Here is a 6,005-nt window from a genome sequence, read left to right as displayed (position 1 = left end):
TCTATCCTTGGGAAGGAAGGGGGGATAAAAGACAAGAGAACCATTCTTTCCAAATACAAATAAATCAAAACTCTTCCTTTAAAACTTTATCTACTGTATCATTTTTATCTTCTAATATAGCAGTTTAACAGTCGTATTCTGACATATTTATATTAAGAATTTTTTTCTAGTTAACATTTTCTTTCATCTTAACCCTTGTTATTATTTTAAACAATTTTGTCATTTTAAATATGAAAAACTATTTGAATATAATATCCATTAAATATAATTTCTTCCTCCATTTATTTAATTCTCAAATTTGTTCTTGGCCATAGCTAATAATAACTTTAACATGTTGAATATCAATTGTTTATCTTCTTCCACTAACACACATTCTGAATGACAACATAGATTGTAAATACTCTGCTAAAATAAAGAAGTGTTTAGAACAGAGGTTATAGAATAATGAATACTAAATTTTCTAAAGAAATGCCTTCTAGGATGTGCTTCCTGGTAGAATGTACAGAAAAAGACTATAGAGCATATGCAATGTAGACATGTCAGCTGAGTGTATAGCACATGAAAATTGTTCATTGTTTTTTTTTATTTTTCATAAACACTGATAAATATATATCAATATTTTTTTTTTGTTTTTGGGCCACACCCAGCGAAGCTCAGGGGTTATTCCTGGCTGTCTGCTCAGAAATAGCTCCTGGCAGGCACGGGGGACCATATGGGACACCGGGATTCAAACCAACCACCTTTGGTCCTGGATTGGCTGCTTGCAAGGCAAACACCACTGTGCTATCTCTCCGGGCCCTAAATATATATTAATATTTCTATAACTCATTGATTTAAATATTTTTCTGGCTACAAAATAGTTTCCTATTTGACTGAACTTTTGCTTGATTTTATTTACCAAAAGGACACTTAAAACAAACAGACTCAGGATTGTGCCTCAGAAAATCAAAAAACATGGAGTTTACTTAACTAAAGAGTGAAAGACCTATAAAGAAATATACAAACCACTGCTTCAAGATAGAAAAGAGGACACAAGGATCAAACACATCTGAAATTCAAATGGAACAATAAAATTTTATGAATACTAAAGTAACTCCTGGGAAAAAATTTTGGGAGACATCATTTCTCCAATTTCAAACTGGACAATGAAGTAGTAGTCATTAAAACAGCATGATATTGGAATAAAGGCATGGACACAAATATTTTGAGAGAGCCTCAGGTAAAAGATCAATTAATCTTTGATAAAGAGTCAAAAAAATACTAAGTGGTGCAAAGAAAGCCTCTTCAACAAGTGATGTTGGGAAAATTGGCAAACAACATGCCAAAAAAACATGCATAAAAAGTGATCACAGAGCCCTTTAATGCCATGCACAAAAATCCAATCAAAATGGATTAAAGACCTTGAAATAAACCTGAAACCATAAGGTACATAGTGGAAAATGTAGGCGAGAAGACTCTATGACATTGAAGGCTTATTCAAGGATGAAACAGCACCGACCAGAAACTGGAAGCAAAAATAAACAAATAGGACTGCATAAAACTAAGAAGCTTCTGTACCTCAAAGGAAATGAGACTGGGATATAAGATTTTACGGATTAGAAGCAACTGCTTACCCAATGCCCATCTGATAAAGCTTTAATATTTGTGATATACCAGGCACTGATAGGAAGAAAAAAAATTTAACCCATCAAAAAATGGGGATAAGAAATGAACAGACATTTCCTCAAGAAATACAGATGACCAAAAGGCACATAAAAAAATTGCAGCACATTATTAGTCTTCAGAAAGATGCAAATCAAAACAATAAGATATCATCTCGGGGGCCGGGCGGTGGCGCTGGAGCTAAGGTGCCTGCCTTGCCTGCGCACGGACCGCGGTTCGATCCCCCGGCGTCCCATATGGTCCCCCAAGAAGCCAGGAGCAACTTCTGAGCGCATAGCCAGGAGTAACCCCTGAGCGTCACAGGGTGTGGCCCAAAAACCAAAAAAAAAAAAAAAAAAAATAAGATATCATCTCACACCATAGATATTGGCACACATTGAAGAACATGAACAACCATTGCTTGTGTGGATGTGGGGGAAAAGAGACTATCATTCACTGCTGGTGGAAATGTTGACTGGTTCAGCCCTTTTGTAAAACAATATGGATATCCCTCAAAAAACTTGAAATTGAGCTTCCATATGACCCAGCAATACGAGTCCTAGGGATATGCCCTAGGAACCCAAAAGCATCATGCAGAAAAGCCCTCTGCATTCCTATGTTCATTGCAGCATTACTCACAATAATCAGAATCTAGTTACAATCCAATTGCTCAAGAACAGATGAGTGGCTAAAGAAACTGTGTTATATCTACACAATGGAATATAAAACAGCTGTTAGGAAAACTGAAGTCATGAAATTTGCTTATACATGGATAGATATGGAACATATTGTGCTGAATGATTTGAGTTAGAGGGAGAGGAATAGATATAGAATAATCACACATATTTATGGATTATTAAAAATATATATGGTATGGGAATAGGATTCAGAGACAAGAGAGAGGGCCAGAAAGACCAGTTTATAGTAGGATACTTGCCACGATTAGAGGGGCAGTGAAGTTAGGAAAGAGAAGGGACCACAATGACAATAGGGACCACTATGACACTATGAAAATGATAGCTGGATATGATTATTCTGGAAGATAACTGGATGCTGAAAGAAGAGAAGTATAGGCATGATACATTTGCAGTAATAATATTGAAAACCATAGTGTCTAAAAGAGAAAAAATGGAAGTGTGTGTGTTTGTGTGTGTGTGAGAAAGTGAGAGAAAGTGAGAGAGAGCAGAGAGAGAGAGAGAGAAGAGAGAGAAGAGAGGAGAGAGATAAGAGCCATACAGGCAGGGCAGACAGGGAAGAGGGCAGCATGAAGGTTGGAAGGGAAATCTGGGATATTGGTGGCAAGAAACTGCATTGGTGAAGGTTGTTGTACACTGTATGCCTGGAACTCAATCATGAGCAACTTTTTAATTGTGTATCTCCTGATGATTCAATAGCATTGGAAATTTATATAGGTCAGACTTGGAATTGTAGTGGCCATCTCTTTTCAAAAGTCACTTGACGCTCTTCAGAGAATAAGGACCACTGAATGATGCAATATTTTATAAACTGTGTTCTGGACCAGAAAATTCCATGTGACTTATTGTTCACAAAAAAAATAAAGGTTTTTTTTTTTTTAAAAAAGAGAAGACTTTGTGACCCAAAACTTTTTAAAAACTTAATAAAAAGAAAGACTTCTCTTAGATTGGGATATTGTACAATGGAGGATGGAATGTCTTGAGAAAAAACAGCAAAGAGGAGAAAAATAAGTAAAGCTTTTCAAAGTTGAAAGAGCTTTTCAGAACTAAAATTCTTTGTAAAGTATACTTGCCAATTAAATTGGACACTGATTAAACTATCACCGAAAATACAAGGCCTAAAACAGACTTGAAAATTTAAGAATAAATATATTTATTCTAAAGATGATAAGACTCACATTTCATAATTGGTAATTATGTAATTACTTTAAATTGCTTATTATAAGAAAAGAAAATAATAATGACCTTTCTTCCTAAAATAAAGAAAATTTTAAACTCATATGTAATTATAAACCAAAAAAAAAATATCTCATTGTCAGAGACATAAAGACATTTTATGTAATACTTTATGTTTAAGGGAATTTTTTTCTTTTCTTTTTTTATTAACTTGGGTCACACCTAGCAATGCTCAGTGGTCACTCCTGGCTCTGTACTCAGAAATTGCTTCTAGCTTGAGGGACCATATGGAATGCCGGGGATCTAATCTGTTGTGGGTCAGATTCCTTTCATGCAAACACCCTATTGCTGTGCTACCACTCCAGCCTTTAAGGGATTTTTCCAACAATATTGTAAGGTCAGTCATCTATAAAAGCAACTTAAATTTTGAAAATTGGGTCATAGGCATTAAAAATTTAGCTGTAAACTAACTGGTATGTTATGCTAGCAATTGTTTATCAGTGAAGCTATGCATCCTTTTTTCAAACTCGAACAAATATCTAGATGGGTGAAATAATTTTGGTGAGGCATTCACTTCGTTGATTTTTTCACTATATCTCATTTAGGCTTGAATGTTCACTTGTGATAAATCTGCTGCAAATCATAAGGATGCTACTTTGTATGTAATTTTTTATCTTGATGCTTTCAGTATTCTATTTTCAGTATTTTCAGAATATTTCAGTATTCTTTATCTGTGGTTTTTATCATTGTGACTAGGAAGTATCTTGGTTGATTTTTTTTATCTCTTTTAGCTGGTACTCATTGGATATCCAGGTTGTAAAGCATGCACTCTTGAGGTGATGGAACTTCTTAGCCATTATATCTTTGACTGTTCCTTTTCTATAGGATTTTCTTCCTGGCTCTTAGTACCCCAATTATTCTTATTTGTTTCTGTTGAAATTACCCCAAAGTTTTTATTGTCCACTTATTTTGAGGATTTTTCCCCATGTTCTATTAATTGATGTTAAGACTCTTCTTTTCCTTTTGTTTTGTTTTGAGATGTTATATAACTTGTTTTCAAACTCACCAATTCTATTCTCAATAGAACATATTAGACCATATGTTCTTTCTATAAAATTGATCAATTAGTCTCTATTGCCCAAAAGTGGACAAAAGCACTGTTAAAACCCTATCAATTGAATTATTTTTTGCTAACAACTGAGGTTGTTCTATCTCTGTGATTACATATCACTCCTAGTGAGAATTGGGGTATCAAATAGGGTGGCAGAAATGGAACCAAGTTCAGTAGTATGCAAAGCAAATATCTTACTTGTCTTATTTTTCTGTTTCTTTTTACAAAATTGCAAAACAAAATAAAAATCTAGTAAAATATTTAAAACAGTTGGTGATAGATTTGAAGAAAGACATTAATAACATACAATAATAGTGGGAGATTTCAACACTGCCTTGTCACCAATTGATAGGTCAACAATGCTAAAACTCAACCAGAATGCACTGGCTCTGAAGGAAGAAGTGAAGCAAACAAAGACCTGCCTATAAAGAATGATAATGATGATAGTGAATTTAATCCTGTGTGCTAAAATTAGAAGAATTTCAGAATTGAAGATGTCTGGTTATCTTGCAACTAGGCAAAATTAAGTGCTGAAAACAGGAAATATTTTTTTTAAATAATATGGGTCACAGGAGGTTCAGCTATATCCAACCCTGATAAATTCCCTCACCCTCAATGTAAGTAGTATGTTTTCTAAAAACAGGAAATTTTTTTAAAATAATATGGGTCACAGGAGGTTCAGCTATATCCAACCCTGATAAATTCCCTCACCCTCAATGTAAGTAGTATGTTTTCTAAAAAATTTGAATTATAGAAAACTTCAGTGGGGTTGTGGGAAAGCCAAAAAAATTTGAATTATAGTGGTTTGGAGCAATAAATTAAACATAGAGTAGATAAAAGATATACTGAATTGAAAACTTTGGGATATGGGTCATGGGAATGTTGCACTGGTGAAGGAATATATATATATATATATATATATATATATATATTAATTAAAAAAAAAGAAAAGAAAAGATAAGGCCTCCCAATTCTTACCACAGGCTGTGTTCTTTACACTGACTGTATAGAAAGAGGAGGTACAGTAAATGCATCCCATATACACTTCAACACAGGCCCTTTGCCTGGTCTGTATTGTGAATTGGGGGATAAAAAAAATGAAAACTGTAACATTTAAAAACTTGTTTTCTAAATTCTTTTTCTCCATTCACATCCACTTTTTAAGTTAATCTCAGAACATTTGTAGCCACTTAATATTTTCAGGAGTGATATTAGTGGATCCTCAAAACTGTACCAAAATGCTTCTAGAAACAATAGATTTATACGTAAAGTGTCAGGATAAAAATTAACACAAAATATAATGGTGTTTTGTATACAAATATTGAAAGAGAAGAAATAGACATTAAAAAATAATCCCACACACAATTGTGCCCTCCCCCCAA

At 33.9% G+C, this 6,005-nt stretch overlaps 1 non-coding gene across 1 annotated transcript; it reads left to right on the top strand.

Annotated features, from left to right (window-relative positions):
• The first annotated feature begins 5,584 nt into the window (after positions 1-5,584).
• LOC126010063 (small nucleolar RNA SNORA51) lies at positions 5,585-5,717 on the top strand. The gene has a single exon (XR_007496202.1). It is a non-coding gene; the product is annotated as a small nucleolar RNA SNORA51 (small nucleolar RNA).
• The last annotated feature ends 288 nt before the right edge of the window (positions 5,718-6,005 follow it).

This window comes from Suncus etruscus, chromosome 5 (assembly GCF_024139225.1).
Source record: "Suncus etruscus isolate mSunEtr1 chromosome 5, mSunEtr1.pri.cur, whole genome shotgun sequence".
NCBI classification, from domain to species: Eukaryota; Metazoa; Chordata; class Mammalia; order Eulipotyphla; family Soricidae; genus Suncus; species Suncus etruscus.
This window is presented reverse-complemented; position numbering and strand designations above follow the sequence as displayed.